Source organism: Eleutherodactylus coqui, chromosome 4 (assembly GCF_035609145.1).
Source record: "Eleutherodactylus coqui strain aEleCoq1 chromosome 4, aEleCoq1.hap1, whole genome shotgun sequence".
NCBI classification, from domain to species: domain Eukaryota; kingdom Metazoa; phylum Chordata; class Amphibia; order Anura; family Eleutherodactylidae; genus Eleutherodactylus; species Eleutherodactylus coqui.
In genome coordinates this window covers 46,092,308-46,112,879 of record NC_089840.1, presented here as the reverse complement: position 1 = coordinate 46,112,879, position 20,572 = coordinate 46,092,308, and the positions used below count along the sequence as shown (strand labels likewise).

The 20,572-nt window shown below is 45.1% G+C and overlaps 1 protein-coding gene across 3 annotated transcripts in view; it reads right to left on the bottom strand.

Annotated features, from left to right (window-relative positions):
- TEX55 (testis expressed 55) overlaps positions 1-20,572 on the bottom strand; it is a 177,220-nt gene that overhangs the window by 34,998 nt on the left and 121,650 nt on the right. The window contains exon 1 of one of the 3 annotated variants that reach the window (XM_066599347.1): positions 449-575. The exons of the other annotated variants lie outside the window; for them this stretch is intronic. The gene's annotated coding sequence lies outside the window, so the exon portion shown is untranslated. Of the gene's footprint in view, positions 1-448; positions 576-20,572 lie in introns of those variants that run through there. 3 annotated transcript variants of the gene reach the window in all.

Below are 20,572 nucleotides of genomic sequence, written 5' to 3'. Positions count from 1 at the left end.
TGTGTCATTATTATTGATTGGAGACTAAGGGGCACAAATAATAATGGGGGTATAAGGTGACACTACTAGTGATGGGAGAATAAGCTGGCAATATTAGTAATAGGAGCATAAAGGGCAGTATTAGTGATGGGCGCATAAGGCGGCATTGTTACTGATGGGTACATAAAACAGGACATTATTACTGTGAGGGCGCACCATTACTATGTGCAACACAAAGAGGGCACTATGAAAGCAGGGGCGCTAATACTGAGTGTCACAAGAAGGACAGCAGGGTCAGTGTTTAATTCCATTTCCAGGTTTCCTAATCACATTTAGTTTACACTCCACCTAACCAGTACAATGTAATCAGACACGCCACTGCTGATGGGGAACTACAGGTCTCAGCATGCCCTGCCAACTAAACTACTATTCCAGCCATTAGAGCTGAGCGCTACCACCCTGCACCTACCTGCTGTGCACTGGATGCGTTTCTGATGCCGCTCTCAGGCGCCAGGTGAGCGCTGCCGTCTACAAATGTCCATTAGCGGCCGCCTTAGTGTGGACGCTCAGGCCGTCGCCATGGCGACTCTCCGCAGTAGGACGTCTAGGAGGCGATCACGTGATAACGCTCGGACGCCGTAGCAACAACATAGCAACAGTGTGGCTGCGCGCTTGTTTCGAAAATGTCCTCTCGGGGCTCCCGTCGAATGAACTCCGAGCTCGTCACCATGACGACGGGGAAGTGAGCGCTTGGTAACGCTCAGTCGTCATAGCAACGCCTTAAAATCTGAACTTCTTCTTGTTTACAGTTGAACTTTTGTACTTTTAGTTACTTTCAAACAAATCACTCGCATGTTTCTATATTTTTTTTCTGGCAATTCCTAATTTCGGTGGGTTCTGTGTTTTATGGCGGATGAAAATACAGTAGATAGAGCCCATGCATATCCGCTGATATTCTGAGTACACCTAGTGGTTGCCATTGGTAATTACAGCTACCCTTAACCCTTTCATGACCAAGGGTCAATGATGCTCTCTCGTTCAGGTGACATTCTGCAGTTCTGGTATTCCTACTTTTGTTATTTTCCGGATGACATACCTACACGAGGGTTCGCTTTTTTGGTGGGACGAGTTGCATTTTTCAATGGTACCATTTAACGTATTGGGAGACTTTTAAAAAAGTGGAGCAAAATGAGAAAACACCAGTAATACAATGGCAGGGGGTGGGGTGGGGGTAGGATTTTTATGGCGTTCATGGTGCAGTCCGATTATAGCGATATCAAATTTATATAATTTTTTTAATATGGTAATGCTTAAAAAAAACTTTTTAAAACTTATTTAAAAAAATGACTTGCTCTCTTCCACCATCTTTTGACTCCCGTAACTTTTTCATTCTTCCATCTGGGTGAGGGCTGTTCTTCATAGTTTGTATTGTTACCCATTTGCAAAATATTCAACTTTTTTATCACTTTTTATTTAATTTTTGCTTGGAGACAGAGTGACCAAAAAAAGCGGAATTCTGCTATTGCATTTTTTTTTAACCATGCAGGATTAGTAATGCAATATATTAATATACTTAACCTGTACAGGTGTAGCGATAACAATTTTTAGGTTTTTTTTCCTGTTTTTTTTTTTAACGTGACCACTAGGAAAAAAGTTTATTATTTTTTTTAAGGTTTAATATTTTTTAAATTTTTATAATAATTAACAAATCTTTATTTTACTTATTTCCTTTCTTTTTTTTTTCATTATTCCCCACAGTGGACTTGAACTTGCAATCGTTTGATCACTCATACAGTATAACGCAATACTATGGTAGTGCATTCTGCTGTATTTTAACAGGCTAAGTATTAAAGACCTACCACGGGCTAACTATTAGACCTACCCCCCACGATCTTATCAGGGGCGGGGGCATTTAAAACTTGTAAATTCCAATCAATTGTGACATGTAAAGGGTTAAAAGTAGCAATTGCGTTATCTCTAATTGTGGCTGTTGTGTGCAAGTGTCAGCGGTCAAAGACAGTGATGCCCTCCATATACCCTCCCAAGCGCACTCCTTACATGGCATATGCTGTGGATGGCTATAGACATCTGTAGCCATACCTGTCATTTCTGTTCTTCATCTGTACTGCGGATGGACCCAGCAGCTCACCATCTGACATGCGCAGTACAGATTTTTTTAATCAATTGTTTTTCCGCGCCGTCGCTAGGCAAAGACGCGGAATCCAGAATCTGTCCACAATATTAATTATGGATGGGCCATTGCAAGCCGTCTGCGCGGAATCTGTGCAAAAATAGAGCATGCTGAGATTTTTTCTCCGCTCATGTGCAGGAAGAATCGATTTCCCATTGCATGCTATGGACGGTACTTGCTGCAGATCCACAGTGCGTTCGGCCGCCGCCGATTCCATAGCAAAATTCTGAATGTGTGCAGGCGGCCTAAATAGAAATTATTGGTTAACTTAAAAAAAAAATATATATATATACACTTATTTTTTGGGGGGGAGGGGAATTGAAACTTCCCACTCCCCCCACAAACTGAAACTTTAAATTTGAAATAGTTTTTCTGAATCTTTTGCTCTGATGCTCTCTTTCTGTTGCATCTGCTGGCTGGTCCTCTGTATCTCCAGGTATCCTCTGAGCTTTGGCCCCCCGGTCATCAGGGCCCTTTCACTCCCAAGCATGGGCATATAGTCACTCATGTTGATCTCTGATTAGCGGCCGCTCCCTTGTCACAGGTCTCCCCACTGCTGTGCTGCGTCACACTCTGTAGGCTGCATCCCCCTCGTTGCTGGCTTTCTTCTTGTGGTGCAGCTTTAATTCATTACATACCAGGCGCCTGAAGTGCTGAGAATGTTCTGGCTTGTTCCCTTGAGGCGTGGCTTAACTCTGCATTATCCCCTATCATGGGGACAGTATTTAGAGAGGTGACGCACTGGTTGCATCACTGCTGAGTCAGTGAAGGGGCGGAGCCTACTCCTGGTAGTGTTTTTTCGGGCTGAGCCAATCCGAAAATTCTGAATTCACACGAGTGTAAGCGTATTTGTGACACAATTTTGCGGAATGGGTGTGGTGTATTTGCGCGCCCATTGGAGTATTTTACTGTATTTTTTGCACACGCAAGTTGTGCACAATGGTGCGCACAAAGAACCCCGCACACACGGATTCTCTCAGCCATTGAAATGGCCAATAGTTTCATGAGTTCAGAATGTTTTATTCTGCTGTTTTGCACGCGCATCGGAGTATTTTACTGTACTTTTTGCGCATGCAAAGAATTAGGCTACTGAGTTCCAGATGTGTTCTTTTTTATGTACAATTACGCAGCGTTTCACACATCTCCTAGCATATTTTGCGCATTCCCATTGACTTCTATGGAGACTTTGAATGCGCAAATGCGCAGGAAAATAGGGCATGCTGAGCATGTTTTTTTGTGTGACCGAGATGCGCAGGAAAAATATGTTCATGTAAATAAACCCATTGCGATTCTTTACATATTGCGCGTGCAAATATTACATGTGCAAATATGCTTGTGCGAAGGGGGTCTTAGGCTAGTTTCACACAAGTGTTTTATTGTGGCGATTTTGGCACAATAAAATACCGGACAAAAATCGCGACCATCTGAGACATTGGATTCCAATGCATCAGTTCAGATGGGCAATTTTCCAGCATGTAAATTGGCTGGCTGGAAAAGATAGCACATACGGTTCGCATTCTGGCTGTCCGCTTTTACATGCGACTAGAAAAGATAGGACTTGTCCTATTTTTAGCGGGAATACGCTGGCTGTTCCCATGGACTTCAATGGGAGTCTATGAGAAACATTAGAAAAGGGGAGGTGGAGTTTAGCAGCGGCTCACGTTGCTAAAGTCTCTCCCCCTGCCGGTAGCTCCCATAGGCTGGGGAGTGAAAGTTTAGCACGACTAGTTCTGCTAAGCTCCCGCCCCGTCCCATCCTGTTGTAGGCAGGTGACAAGGGGTGGAGAGGGTGAAGGAGTTTAGTTCATTAGCTCTGCTAAGCTCCCACCCCCTCCCTTTGCCAGCAAGGGGTGGAGAGGGGGAGGGAGTTTAGCAGAGCTGAACTTTCTCCCCCAGCTGATGATATTCCAGGCTGCAGCGTATATACGCCGCAACTGGCTGTCTGAATGGACGAGAAAATGGGAGATGCAGTCACAACTTGGTCGCAGCTGCCTCTCGTTCATGCAATTTTCAGCCGCGGTGCGGTAAGCCGAAAGTCGCAGGTCCTGTGTATAAGAGCCCTTAGACTGGCATTTCATATGCTGATCTAAGTAAACTGTGCGCCCAGTTATAAGCAATAAATGTTTTGCAGCAGCCGGCATTAGTCGTTACAGGGGAGACATCGGGGTAAAAGCAAGATAGATTTTAACGGTGGCTCCGCGGTCCCTCCCCGTAATGGCTGTGTTGGGCCTAGCTCGGTCACACATAGGGCAATGTCAAACTAGCAATGAAAGTGTTTGATAATGAAATGTCACATGACGCCAGTACTTTTGAGGGGCGAACGCGGATAAATGGTGAAATAATTGAGGCAAGTGCACTCAGCTTTTGTGGTAAACTGAAGGTACACAGTTTACTCAATGCTTATTGTACAACTAAGCAAATACAGTTCACTGTTTGCAAATTTCAGTTAGCATCCACTTTAGCCAGCATTTGGCAGCATAAATAGCAAATTTCTTTTTCTTTAATGCTCTCTCTCTCCTTTAGTTACCAGAGATGAATCCACCAGTCTCAGTTATCTGGGGATTTTCCTTAAGAATTACTTTGTAGAAATGTATTAAGACACAGCCATCTGTAATGTTGCTAACTTGAGATTCCCAGGCGCAGATCATGCTCACAGTTGTGGATACTGTAACTAGATCCTCTCTTCTACTCTGTGCTGATTCCGGTTCGTTTTCTCTCCACTCCACTCTAATAAACTCGTTAAATCCTGCAGAATCGCGCTGCACCTCCTCACTCGTCCACCTCCAGACAGCGACTCCTCCTAACTGCTCCTTCACTTCCTCTAGTTTCCTGCACTTCTCCTCCAGACCCGGACTCATTTCCTGCCTCACCCTGCTCACTTTCCTGGGCTTCTCACAACTCCTCCCCCTCAACCAATCTGGGGAATTAATGACAACCAGCCAATCAGAAGCAAGCTGTTGCAGGGAAAATAGATTTAACCCGTACATTTAGGGGAAAGACAGGGTCTCTCTCCTGTACAATACCTTCGATCTCTCCTGAGGAGCTCATAGACAGGTATACACACCGCTGAGTGTCTGACTACACTGTAATACCCTCTGGGTCTCTACAGTTGCCCCCTATTTGAAACACAGCCGTCCTCAGCGTGAAGATAAATCCGAAGACTTGTGACAGTACATTAATTTTAAAGAATTAGAATACTTGCAAGTATAAAAGTTTTTAAGGGAACACGTCGGGCAAAGACGGAGACTTAAGTCCCGCCTAGCTATGGAGCCCTTACATTTGATGCGGCTTGTCGCTCGCAACAGCGTTGGGACATGGCATGTTATGCAGGACAAGGGTTAATGCACATTGTGCAAAGATTTCTGATTGCTGTCTCTCTATGCTGCATGGGTGCATGCTGACTATTAGTCATTCCTGGGAGAAGGTTGAGGGTGTGGTTCTCTAGTTGCTCTTCGAAATCAACTGGTGTGGAGAGCTTTATATTCTTACCCCTCTCTTTACTCCCTACTGCTTATTCAGTTCTTTAGAGGAGAGGTTGGTGTTGGTGATCCTCTAGCCTGGGTAAATTGCTCCTTATTCAGATAACTGCTTTATTGTCTTGCTTTGTGGTGTCAGTTCATCTCTCCAGGGGTTCCTACAGGGATAGTCAGGGCCCAGGAAGAAGACACCGGGACTGTCCTTATCAGGACAATTACTCCGCTTTCAGGCAGGGACCTTTCGCCTCCCTGCTAGGTTATGGACAGGCTTCTATCTTCCTGCAGTGGTGCTTACTGTACAGCATGGAGTGGTGTACTACTATTACCATCAGTGTGAACATCACCCTATGCCAGTGCTGAGCGTGGTGCTCTTGTGCCGGACGAATAAGACATACAGGCTTTCATCTTCCTGGTGTGGTGCTCACTGTCCTACAGTGCATGGTGTAGTACAACTGCATTAAGTGTGAACGTCACCCTGCGCCCGTGTTGAGCGTGGTGCTCTTGTGCCGCACGAACGGTACAACATTATTCTTCTCCCCACATTCTGGCAGACTTGCATAAACCACATTAATGCATGAAATAAAATTTTCAAATATGTACTATAAAGTAAAAAAACTGGAAGGAGAAGAATTCAAAGGTTAAGCAGTAGTCAAAACATCATGACTATAAAGTCTTCTCAACGAGTCCATATGCATGAAGATAGCATGTAAGGAAAACATGCAATCTGACATTACTGAGTCCAAACTTGCAAACCTTCAGGATGACCATTCTACAAAAGGGTGAAAACAAGTCCAGGATGCACCTTGCGGTACTTTAGTCCAGTGACTATGAAAACAACAGGTACAAGTGAATGAAGGAAACAAAATAGAAACAAGAAACACACTATTTAACTCTTTAAGCAGTCTCTTGAGGTGCAATCTTTAACGTTGCCAACTTCTCTGAGAAGCCTCTCAGGGTGCAACCTTAGTATTGTAAGCCCATAAATTAAGGGATAGTTGTAGTTCACGGAAAACAAATTACTCCAAAGGTGTAGCGAAAAACAGATTGACCACAAAACTCCGATGAAAATTAAAAATACATTTGTGCACAACAACAAAAACAAAAATAGAAAACTGGGAATTCGTCTAGTTGCTAGCACTGAAATGCCAGACTATCTTCTAGATGCAGGTGTGACTGGAGCAGGAACTTGTGGTAGAACCAGTGGTGGAAGCAGTTGCTATACTTGTGGGATTGGTGACTGCAAACTTGCCAAGGGGTTTTGATGCCACAGAATCAGATTGTTGAAGTCAAATGAAGATGGACATGGAATTTCTTGGAGTTCCTCTGTCTCAGCCTCAGAAGCTGTATCTGCCTCCTCAGTTCCGGCATCTGTTGATCCAGGCGAAGATGGGGTTTCAAAGCATATTTTTAAATGCATCCGATGTACTACTTAGGAATGTTTGTTAGGCTGTTCAATGCAATACAGTCCTTTCTTTTCAGACGGTACAGCTGAAATAGTGTAGGGTTGTAGTTCCCACTGAGAATCGAATTTCCCTGTACGGTGTTCCTTGCGGAGCCATACTTTGTCTTCAAGCATAAGGTGGGAGCATGAGCATGTTTATTAAAGTCTCTTTCCTGTTTTTTCCGTACATCTTCCAATCGAGCATCTACAATAAGTTGAGCCTCTTTAAGACATCATTGGTGATCTTGAACCCATTTAGTGGTGGGCAAAGGATTTATCTCATCTGGGACTTGGATTCCCAATTCTAGATCAGCAGGTAGTTTCCCTTGTCTTCCGAACATCAGATAATAAGGAGTATACCCAGTAAAGCAATGAGGGTATTGTTGTAGGTATAAATTAGTTCAGGAAGAAGGTCAGGCCAACAAGTTCTTTGACTCGGGGGGATAGTTCTTCATAAATGTAGAATGGTTTGGTTGGCTTTTTCACAAAGTCCATTCTGTTGTGGGTGATATGGGGTAGTTCTCAGCTTTTGACATTTGTACACATCACAAAGTACATGAAATAGTTGCGATTCAAAAGCGGATCTTCTGTCAGATAGAATTTTTTCCGGACAACCATAACGCAGAATAAAGTATTTCCATACGATTGCTGCTGTAGTTTCGGCAGTTATGTCTTTGACAGGGATGGCTACGGTGAACTTGGTGTAATGATCGATTAACGTCAGAACATAGCTGTGGCCTGAAGAACTACTTTCTATTTTCACATGGTCGATAGTCTTATAGTTCTAGAGGTTTGTTGGCAATGATGAGATGAAGAGCAGCTTTTTGATAATTTTTTACTCATCGTCTTGTCTCACAAACAGGACTTTCCTGACACTACTTTTCGATATCATCTCGCATTCCTATCCAATAGAAGCGATGTCGGATAATGGCTTCAGTTTTATGCACACCAAAATGTCCAGAATGATCATGGTATGCCGTCAGGACCTGACTAGCATCTCAACGTGGGATTAGGATTTGGTGGATGCGATTGCCAGAGATAGGATCGGTAGAATTTCTGACAATGAGATTTTTTTTTTAGAAAAATTCTCTGTCTCCAGAGATATTACAGTTCTGGATCACGGGTTCAGCGGGGAATGCCTTTGGGGGCCGCACCAGACATTAGATACTCTTGCAGATCTTCAAAAGTCCTACTATCTTGCTGTAGCAAGAGCCATCTTTGGTGATTATCAAGAGAGTCCAATGTGTTTGGGGATGGCTTGTTGGAATAGGAGCTAGTTTGTTGTGCTTGACGAACTCCGAAGTCAGGCATCTCAACATCTTCCCACTGATCTTCCTCAGGGAAGTAGTCTACTGCTTCAGGTAACCTAGAGAGAGCGTCAGCATTGGTGTTGACTTTACCAGCTCTGTATTTGACAAGGAAATAAAAGTTAGCAAGTCTTGATAGCCATCTCTGTTCTAGTGCTCCTGGCTTTGCAGAGTTCAGATGAGCTACTGGGTTGTTATCAGTATAGGCTATGAATGTTGCAGGGGCTAGATAGTCCTTAAATTTCTCAGTTATAGCCCAGAATAATGCAAGTAGTTCCAGTTTGAAAGAGCTATAATTCTGAACATTACATACAGATGCTTTCAGGGAGCAGCTGGCATATGCAGTTACTCTTTCTTTCCCCTCTTGTACTTGACTTAGTACAGCATCTAGCCCTTTGAAGCTGTCATCTGTGTATAGATTAAAGGGTAAGGTATAGTCCAGATACGCTAAGATTGGAGGCATGACAAGTTTCTCTTTCACAGACTGGAAGACTTATTCTTATTCCTCCTCCTTTGGGTATCCGCCTCTCAATATTTCTTGTAAAGGAGCAGCTATGCTGGCAAAGTTGGGTATGAAGCGCCTGTAATAGCCTACAAATCCCAAGAAGCTGCGAACATCTATAAGTGTTTTAGGCGTGGCCCAATTTTTGACAGCATCCGTCATTTCTGGATAAGGGTATACACCATCAGCACTGACAATGTGACCCAGTTATCACACCTGTGTCTGCAGTAGGTGACACTTGGAGGGTTTTATTTTGAGGCCATGGTTCACTAGAATCTGAAAGACTTCACTCAAGTGTTGCAAGTGTTCTTCATAAGTTTTTGAATAGACAATCACGTCGTCCAAATAGAGTAATACTGATTCAAAATTTTTGTGACCTAGACATCGTTCAATCAACCTTTGGAAAGTGCCGGGGGCATTACAAAGTCCAAATGTCATGAAATTGAATTCGAACAGACCCATTGGGGTAGTGAAAGCTGTTTTTTCTTTGTCTTGTTTGTTCATGGGTACTTGCCAATACCCACTAGTACGATCCAAGGTAGAGAAATTGGCGGCTATACCGGTTTGCGGTATCCTTCAATCCGGGGAAGTGGATATGCATCCTTATGCGTAAAGTTGTTGAGTTTGCGGTAGTCAACGCAGAACCTTATGCCACCATCTTTTTTTCACAAGATCAATAGGGGCAGCCCAACGACTGTAACTTTCACGGATGATGTCATTATCCTTCATTTCTTTTATCATGGCTTTCACTTGTTGGTAAGAAGAAGGGGGTATGGGACAGTATCGTTCTTTGATCGGATCATGACCATTTGTGGGGATAGTGTGCGAAATACCTTTCACATAGCTAAAGTCCATACTGTGCTTACTGAAAGCTTCCTGCTTCTCTAAGGCTACATCTCGTACACCTTGTATCTAAGCTTCGGATGTCTACGAATCCCCTATGTGTAAGTCAGTTACCCAGGATTCTTGGTTGGAGGACACTGAGTTGGCCTGTTGGGTATACTGTCGTACATTTTCCTCTTCACATTTCAACACATCTTCTGGTGATAGTAACGAAACATGTGCTGCAGCAGTATATTTTTTTAATTGGACAGGGACATTTCCAATGTTAATTAGGCGAATGGGGACTTTCCCATCCGTGACGGTAACAAGACTCTTGATGGCCATTAAGAAGGGATGTCCATCAATGTGAATAGGCTCTACTAATGCCTAGAATGCTTTTCCTTGTAGGCCAGGACGAGTTTGACACCAGAGCAGGAATTCAGATTCAGGGGGTACAAATACTGGCCTTACATCTTTAACCCTTGCTCTGCTTACATGTCCTTTTGGATTGGTGAATCGCTGCTGTGCCGATAAGGCTTTGATTGCTTTTCTTAATACTACACGCTGTGTTTGGGATGCTGCTGGGACAGACTGTTGTAGCGCTTCTAGCATTTCTGTATAAGTGTTACGAAGGATATTCATTTGCAACGTAAAAATGGGGGCATTTTTGTCAGGAACGTCTACAAGGAGGATGCCTTGCTTTGGCAGCTCAGCTCTTCCCACTATAATGGTGGTCTCCCAATACCCGACTATGGGTACCTATAATCCATTGCTAGCGATAATATTTATCAATAGTTTCGGGGGGCAACTTAACGCATCCAGCGTCCAATATTTCTCAAAGTCTATTTTACGGATGGTGGTCACTTGAGACCCCGTATCTAGCAAGGCGGGTAAAGGAATGGCGTCCACATAAAGGGTTATTTCAGGGTGTGGACCGACATATTTAGCGATCCGGTTGGACCTATTTTTTGTCCACCCGGGGGGCAGTCCTACTTCCCGGGAGACACCTGTTTGCAATGCGGTCTTCTAACCCGGCCAGCTGGGGTTCCATTCCCAGTACCTGGATGGCCAATTCTTTAAATTCTATAGAACTACTATCAAGATACTGTATGGATAGCATTTTTAACCGCCCTACAGAGGGTTTCAGCCAGAGGCCCTTCAATAAATTGTTCTCTCAATGCCTGGTCAGACCCATCAGCTTCCTTGGGATCAGCATGAACTACCTTTCTTCATGTCTTCCTGGAGCGATAGAGCATATTCCTTTATCTTCGACATGGTATATACATCGAAGATACCTTGCAGTCTCTCAAAGATATCACCTACTGTCTTTTTGTGTTCGCAGGGCCAGGTTTTAACTTCCCGAGTGGCAGTTCCCTCTAGCTGTCCTATGAGAGCTTTGTTTTTTTGCTCTGCAACAAGGGAATAGAGCAGAAACACAGCTCTCATTTTACTTTTAAAATCCCTCAGAGTGTGCTTTTCTCCATTGTATCGCAGCAACCATGGGGTATCTAAGCAGTACGGCATAGTTAATGGCGCAAAAGTGGACATATTTGGAGCTATCGGGGCAGCTGTTACAGGAGGAGTGACAAGCGCGGGCTGGCCACCAGATTGCTCCACTTCTTCGTCAGACGTTTTAAGTGGATATTTGACGGCTGTTGAATTTTTGGAGCATTATTTTGAAATGGAGGACTGGCCCTTTGAATTTCAACTTTTGAGCAGTACTTCGAATTAGGTCACAGAGGCAATAGATCCTGTTCGTGACGCCAAAGCTTGCGGCGTCTAAGCAGGCATCGCCCATTATAGGGGAGACATTGGGTGAATTAATTGCAAAGGGCAGTGCCGGTATTATTAATGGCTGGTAAAAAATAGTCAGCTGTGAGCACCTGCAGCTGGGCAGCAACTCGGTACCATCCTGTGGATAGGGCATAACTGGGATAACTTGTATTTGTGGTACAATCCCTTTAAATCGGCTGCAAATCCGTAGCATTTTCATACCAAAATCCACTACTAAAACTTACCATTTGCAGTATTTTCTTATGTTGCGGATTTTCTGCCCATTCTTCACTGTGGAAGACCCACAACTTATTTGCATCCGTATCCTTTAAGTACATCAATAGAAATTCGGAGTAGCAGTCACTATACTTCTGTCCAAACCTGGACACAGAAATTGCGATTGCCACACACATCAGACCAGCTGGGGATTGTGAGTGCCAATTAAAAAAAAAAAGGCACTATTTTGTAAAACCGCAAACTGCCTCAAAATTGTCACTTTTTACATGCCCCGTTGTTATATCAGACGCAAGGGGGTTCTAGACCGTGTTTCGACATCATATGAGTTTGTGAAATAAATACCCGAGTTGCTGATTATTCCGTCCAGGATGTATTTTTACATTAATTTAGTGCCCTGCCCCAGTAATGTCCATAATTGTAATTAAAATTTCGTGGGATGGTTGGTGCTAATCAGGTTAATGAAGGTGCATTAGTTAATGGCACAGAACATCCTGATTAGATTATGATGCCGGTAATCCCTGCCGCCTGCGGACTAGATCTTCTCCGCATCTAAATCATAAATGTCCACTTCTGAGCGGTCAGCGCCGAGGTCTCCGGATCAACATGGGGAGCAGATTTCGAGCACATGTGGATTAGTGGATTATTATTACCGACACATCATGTACTCTAAAATAAATGAAGTTCAGTATTGTATAATCACTTGTCCTAGAGTCGTCCTCTCCTGTCTGGAAATGCTGGATGAGGCACCACTGTCACAGCAGCACCCATGGGGGTTGTCACCTAGCTTTTCCACGTACGATTTTCACAGCATGATGCGTTTTTGATTAAAAATCACAATGTTTCTGTGAAATTGCGATCTTCACGTGCGGATTTCACATGTGTGAAAGGATTGCAAGTGTTTCCCATAGACTTTAATTGGAAAAATTGCATCGTATTGGCATGCACATAACATGGTATGCGAGTGCCATGCAAAAAAACAATGGACGAAAGCCCAAATGGAGGAAAGCCCAAAAATAGGACATACTGCGATTTTTTTTTTGGTTCCGGCATTTGAATGTATCAACTCAAAAGAATTTCACAGTGGCTGTCAGTGGCTAGTGCCATTGTGCAAATTACATATAGGCTGAGGAAGAGCATTTCTATAATGAAGTCCAGCAGTGGGTTAGTGCAACATCTGGGGCCACAAAGGAGAGCAGTATGGGGCAACACTGGGGAGCAATTTGAAGGACACAGAGATGAGTACTATGGTGGCCATAGAGAAGAGCACAATCTGGGCTACATGGGGGGTACTATAACTTAATGTGGGAACTATTAGAAAGTCCGGGCCACAGAGGGGGTATCCTTTTTTTGTGAACCCATAGAAGGTGCACTAGTACTATGGAGGCCACAGAGGGGGCACTAGTACTATGGAGGCCACAGAGGAGGCACTAGTACTATGGAGGCCACAGAGGGGGCACTAGTACTATGGAGGCCACAGAGGGGGCACTAGTACTATGGAGGCCACAGAGGGGGCACTAGTACTATGGAGGCCACAGAGGGGGCACTAGTACTATGGAGGCCACAGAGGAGGCACTAGTACTATGGAGGCCACAGAGGGGGCACTAGTACTATGGAGGCCACAGAGGGGACACAAGTACTATAGAGGCCACAGAGGGAGCCCTAGTATTGGGGAGGCCCCACAGAGGGGGCACTAGTGCTATGGAGTCCACAGAGGGGGCACTAGTACTATGGAGGGGTACTGAGAGATTCATTGAGGGTAGTGACAGTATTGGGAGAGTGTACAGAGTTGAATAATGGGTGTAAAAAATCTTCACTGCTAAATCCCTAAACCTGCTAGCTCTAACAGAAACATGGATACAGCAGTCTGACACGGCCTCCCTTTGCTGCACTGTCTTACAATGGCCTGCAGTTCTCCCATACCCCAAGACCGGAAGACAGGCGAGGGGGAGAAGTAGGTGCGCTTCTCTCCTCACAATGCACTTTCCAGGTCATACCCCTAGTACCCTCACTTACTTTCCCATCATTTGAGGTACATGCCCTACGGCTTTTCCGTCCGCTGTCCATGCGAGTAGCAGTTATCTACTGCCCCCCAGGTGCTCCTCGCTTGTTTCTGGACCACTTTGCCGCCTGACTCCCCCACTTTCTTTCCTGCGAAATCCCAACCCTCACCTAAGAGATTTCAACATCCCCACTAATGACCCCATCTCCCCATCTGCCTCTCAGCTTCTATCTCTCACCTCCTCCCTTGGTCTCTCACAGCCTCTCCCACTCACAGGAATGGCAATACTTTGGATCTGGTCGTCTTCTGTCTCTGCTCTACTTCCAACTTCACTAACTCCCCTCTCCCGCTCTCGGACCATAACCTTCTCTCTTTCTTTGTCAAGCTCCCTAACATTTATCTGTCCCCTATCTCTCTCTTCTCCTTCCCCAACCTGGCTGCCACACATTACAACACCACTTTCAAACATGCATTGGATGAAGTGGTGCCCCCATAACCCAAGCCATCCGATATAGACCGCGGCAACCCTGTCTCACGCCTCAAACGCGATTCATCCGCAGCCCGCAGACTTTCTCCACTTTAAATTCATGCTCAGAACCTACAACCTTGCCCTTCACAATGCCAAACAAGTATACTTCACCTCTCTCGTCTCCTTACTATCCCACAACCCTAAAAGACTCTTTGACAGTTTCCACTGCCTTCTCAGCCCAAAACTGAAGCCCCCCGTGACAGATCTCAGTGCAGAAGAGCTGGCTGCGTACTTCAAAAAGAAAATTGATAACATCCGGCAGGAAATAACCTCCCAATCCCAGACTAGCCCCGACCCTAGTCTCGGCAGTACTGCATCTAGCTCCTGTTCACTCTCTGTACTTAGACCAATAGCAGAGGAAGAAGTCTCCAGACTTCTCTCCTCCGCTCACCCCACCACCTGCACTAGCGACCCTCTTCCTTCACACTTCCTGCGCTCCCTCTCCCCGGTGGTCATCTCCCACCTCACCACTATATTCAATCTTTCTCTGACCTCTGGCATTTTCCCATCCTCATTCAAACACACTATCATTTCCCCGCTGCAAAAGAAAACGACTCTTGACTCGACCGATGCTGCCAACTATCGATCAATCTCAAACCTCCCCTTCATCTGCAAACTACTAGGACGCCTCGTTTACTCTCGCCTCATAAGCTATCTTTCAGAAAACTCTCTTCTTGACCCCCTACAATCTGGCTTCCGCCGCCTACACTCGACAGAAACCGCCCTGAAAAAAGTGTCAAACGACCTCCTGACTGCCAAATCGAGGGGCGACTACTCCCTACTGATCCTCCTCGACCTCTCTGCAGCATTCGACACTGTCGACCACAAACTTCTCCTCACTATGCTTTGTTCCATTGGACTAAAGGACACTGCCTTCTCCTGGTTCTCCTCCTACCTATCCAACCGCTCCTTCAGTGTCTGCTTTACCTCCCCTCCTCTTCCCCTTGCTGTTGGGGTCCCCCAGGGCTCAGTCCTTGGCCCCCTCCTCTTCACCATCTACACAGCCCCCATTGGACAGATCCATCAGGAGATTTGGTTTCCAGTACCATCTCTATGCTGATGATACCCAGCTATACACCTCCTCCCGGGATATCACAGCAACATTCCTCCAGAACGCCACTGACTGTCTGTCTGCTGTGTCTAACACTATGTCCTCTCTCTACCTAAATTCTCGCAGCGGGACCCGACCCATGCCCCTGCAGGGACCACTGCGGGTCTCACCTTCTCCCGTGGCTTCGGCTCTCTGATGTGCCGGCTGCTGGCCAGCCGGCGCATGCGCAGAGCGGAGCCGACGACCCGGGAGTGACATTTCTGTGCGGGCCTCTGCGAGACCCGCACAGAAATAGATCATGCCGCGATTTGTTTTCCGCTTGTGATTTTTTTTTAATGCAATCCTATGGCAGCTTCCGTGGGCGGAAATTCTGCAGGAAATCCCACCGCAGAATTTCCGCCCGTGTGCAGGGGGCCTGAACTGAACCTCTCAAAAACTGACCTACTGTTATTCCCACCATCTACTAACCGACCTCATCCTGACATCTCCATCTCAGTGTGTGGCACCACCATAACTCCCAGACAGCATGCCCGCTGCCTTCGGGTCATTTTCGACTCAGATCTCTCCTTCACCCCCTACATCCAATCTCTGGCCTGAACATGTCAGCTGCACCTCAAGAACATCGCTAGAATATGCCCTTTTCTCACTGTAGCCACGCTAAAAATGCTCATTGTTGCCCTCATCCACTCTCGGCTCGACTATTGCAACTCTCTGTTAATAGGCCTCCCCTGCTCCAGACTCTACCCTCTCCAATCCATCCTGAGTGCGGCAGCCAGGCTTATCTTCCTGTCCGGATGCCTCTGCCCTGTGCCAGTCACTGCACTGGCTGCCCTTCAAATACAGAATACAATTTAAACTCACTACCCTCATCCACAAAGCGCTCCACAGTACCGCCCCGCCCTACATTGCTTCCCTCATCTCAATCCACCAGCCAGCCCGGGCCCTCCGCTCTGCTAACAAAATCAGACTGAGTGCCCCTTTAATTCGAACCTCTCATTCCCGCCTCCAAGACTTCTCAAGAGCAGCACCTGTCATCTGGAACGCGCTACCAAAAAATATCCGGGCAATCACTGACACAGCCCCTTTACCTGCTGTATCACCCCATTATCTGTAGTATGTAAGCTAGTTGGAGCAGGACACTCATCCCTATTGTTTCCATTAATTGATTACTACATGTAACCATTGTCTTGTGTTATTTCCCCTGTATTGTAAGCGCTGCGGAATATATTGGCACTATATAAATAAAGATTATTATTATTATTCATTGTAGTCTGCTCCCGGACAGAGAAGAATCAAACTGTTGAGAATCAAACTTCAAAGTATGTTTATTCTGAAGTGCTGCAGTATTTCAGAATAAGACATACATGGGCGCAGTGTACATATCTGTTCCAGGCTCATGCTACCTATGATTTGGGCAGAATAAACCTGATAACAGGTTCCCTTTAATAACTGAAATTTCTCAAGAAATATTGCGACATGCTTGCAAAACCCTTGAATCCTGAAAGCCACAACACAACCACTGGGTGGCCACAATGCAATGGTGTGGCTATAGGGGGCACAGTTGCGACCAGATCCTGAGCCAGGGGGCTCAATAGCCAACCTTGCCACTGGGGATACAAAGGGAAGCACTGTCCTTGTGTATCGGGCACTGAAAGAGGCATTAGAGGTAGCAGCAGTATGGAGAGAGTGTACAGAGATTAGTCGTGAAGAAGTCTTCATAGTGGTCTGGGTCCAGATAAGAAAAGGGAAAACAGATAACTGTAATCAAAGGAGATGTCACTTGATCAATATATTTTGTGGTATTAGGTGTGATTAGAGATGAGCGAGCACGCTCGGTTAAGGCAGATACTCGAGCGAGCATGCAGATTCGGGGGGTGGGGGGTGGCGGGAGGGAGCTGCGTGCTTGCTAATCTCTAGGTGTGATAGATATCTAAGGACTATATATATATGGTGGTATTACATGTGATAGATTGATAAGCAGTGTATGATAGTATATGTGATATATATGTGGGTACTATATGGTGGTATTACTGTATGTGTGATAGATATGTAAGTACTACGTTGTGGTAGTATGTATGATAGTAGATATGTTGTGATATTTTGTGGACATCTTAAAGGAATAATATCTTGATACTCTATAATATTTGGTTGCTACATGTTGGTATTATGTTAATAGATATATGGGCACCATGTTATGGTAATATGTGGGTTGAGCCACAGTTGTTTGAGAGCTGGTTGAGCCAATCAGAGCCAGCACTGGATACGTCCATTTGCAGCCATTCAATGAATGAATGGCTGTGATTGGACACATCCAGTGCTGGCTGTGATTGGCTGAATGGGCTGTCACTCAGCCAATCAGAGCAATATCTTGTAGGAGGCAGGGATTCATATCCCTGTCACCAGAGAAAAAGTTCCCCTGCCAGCTGAGAAGTCCCGAGAGTGCTGCCGGTGACAGCGACATCATCTGCAAGGTGAGTGTTGATTTTTTTTTTACTCAGGCAGTGTAGCTAGGGTGTTTAATGCTGCCAAAAGCACAGTACCAAATTGTGCCGCGTTTTCGGCAGCGCTTAAACCGCTGTCCCTTCATTTCAATGGCAACATAGGGCTGAAAATGTCCAAAAGTAGGATATTCAACGCTGTCAAAGTGCAGCGTTGGAGATGCTGTGTTTTCAGCTTTGTATGAGCAGGCGCATTGAAATGAATGGGAGTGTTGTACAGCGTTTAGCGCAGTGCTGAAAAACGCCTGTTTGAGGGAGGCCTAACTGCATTTTTTGCCACTTAATGCAAATTTTAGCCATTGTATGGCAGTGTACGTACAAGAATCTATCTAAAATAGTGGTGGCGGTTGTGTGTGTGATGACTGGGGTCCCACTTTTATAACGCTAGACCTGGACCTGCAGCAACCCTCTCACTATCCATTATTAATTCTGTCTTCCTAGTAGATGACGTGATTGACTGACAGTCCTAAAGAGGGTTATCCGTTTGCCCTCCAGACTCCGGAGTTTGCAGCAGACAACCTGAGTGGGCAAATGTGACGTAACAGTAAAGAGTCACCTGTGGGTGCAGTGGTGACCTCGGCTGATGGATGGCACGGCTCTGCTGTGTAGTATTGATGGTAGGATAGTTAATGGTATCTCTGTCCTGTGTATTAATTGACCTGTGCAGTCTTGTGGTATCAGATTTCCATTTATCTGTTCTAACACTGGAAGTCACAGAGTTATCTATCAGTCCCCAAGTGACCGCGCATGTAATGACTCTGTCAGCACACCCTCATTACTCCGAAGGAAGCCGCTCCTAATAACTCACCGAGGACTCAATAAACAAGGCTTAGTGTCCCCTCGTCTCTTGCATCATTAATCTTTGCAATAAATGGCGCTCTCGTAGGGACACATACAGACCTTGTATAGTTCATCATACATACTATCCGCAATATCTCTGTTCCTAGGAAAGGAATATTATGGTCTCTGTTAGACTTTCCACTGGGGGCATTACTACATGGCAGATTTGCCATTCAGAAGTCTGGGAAAGCCGGTTGACAACCTCCATCGTAGGTAACTAGACTGACAATATTACATGAAGAAATGGCTGTACGCTCCCCTTTTTCCCTTCCCCTTCCCTTCCCTTTTGCTTTCCCTTTCCCCTTTCCTTTTTCTTTTCCCATTCCTTTCCCTTTAATTTTTCTTTTCCCATTCCTTTCCCTTTCATTTTTCTTTTACCATTCCTTTCCCTTTGCTTTTCTCTTTCCTCTCCTTTTTCATTTCCCCTTTCCTCATTCTTTTCCTTTCCACTTTGCGTTTCCCCTTCCTTTTTCTTTCCACTCTCCTTTTCCTATTCCTTTCTTCTTTCCCTTTCCTCATTCTTTTCCTTTCCACTTTCCTTTTTCCATCCCTTTCCCTTTCCTTTTTCTTTTTCCATTCCTTTCCCTTTCCTCTCCTTTTTCTTTACATTTCCCCTTTCCACATTCTTTTCCTTTCCACTTTGCTTTTCCTTTCCTTTTTCTTTCCCCATTCCTTTTCTCTTTCCCTTTCCTCATTCTTTTCCTTTCTACTTTCCTTTTCCCCTTCCTTTTTCTTTCCCCATTCCTTTCTTCTTTCCCTTTCCTCATTCTTTCCCTTTCCTCATTCTTTTCCTTTCCCCATTCCTTTCCTCTTTCCCTTTCCTCATTATTTTCCTTTCCATTTTTCTTTTCCCCTTCCTTTTTCTTTCCACTTTCCCTTTCCCATTCCTTTCCTCATTCTTTTCCTTTCCACTTTCCTTTTCCCATTCCTTTCCCTTTCCTTTTTCTTTACATTTCCCCTTTCCTCATTCTTTTCCTTTCCACTTTCCTTTTCTCATTCCCTTTTTCGTTTCCCATTCCTTTGCTCATTCCCTTTGCCCATTCCTCTCCACCCTTTTCTTTTTTTTCCCCTATTCCCTTCCCCCTGTCTTTTCTTTTCTCATTTCTTTCCTTTCCTTTTCTTCCTAGATGCCTGCACTTTCATGCTGGAGCACTCATGTTCCATCGGCAATTTACAGCTCTTTCCGGCAGCTGAAGATGGCCACACATAGCTCCATACAGCATTATATGGGGCCCTCTTTAGCTACCGGGAGAAGCCAAGAATGGCCGAAGGAACACGAGCGCTCTACGTGAAAGTGCAGGTACTCTTTAACACAGCAAAAGTAATTAAAAAACTCAAGTTAAAGTTTGCTACATGTATATCTCAATGTCTATCGATCTGTGATGCTGTACGTCTCATTTACACTTGTGTAACTTAGGAAGTCACATGTGATTGGCCAATAACTGGTCCCTTCCTCTAAAGCGATAGCTAGATAGAAGCAATACATATGATTGCTGTTGCGGTAATAAAGTGAATTATTGTGGAATTCTTATCTTTATCATTACTATATCATCACTGTAGGTGTTATGTCAGGAGTGAGCACTGGGGGCGCTGTGGCACAGGACAGCACACCAGCTCCACTACTTCTGTGAAGTCCAGCATTACCATACTATATCCTATTTGTAGTCTTCCCACAACCCTCAGCGGGATCCTGTTCCGTGCAATGTGTTTATCTCCCGGCAGCTCCCTGAACACTTCACAGCTGAACTAAGTCCAAGAAACGGAAATCTTAACCCAGATCATAATAGTCCTGGAGGTGGTGGGTTCTCACCGGGGCGTAGAATATCGCACTTCAAAAACTGAAGATTGAGATAGACCTTAAAGGAGAAGGACAATATAAGAGACATAGGTGCAAAGGACCAATAGCGCCTGGCAGGTGGGGGCTCTTA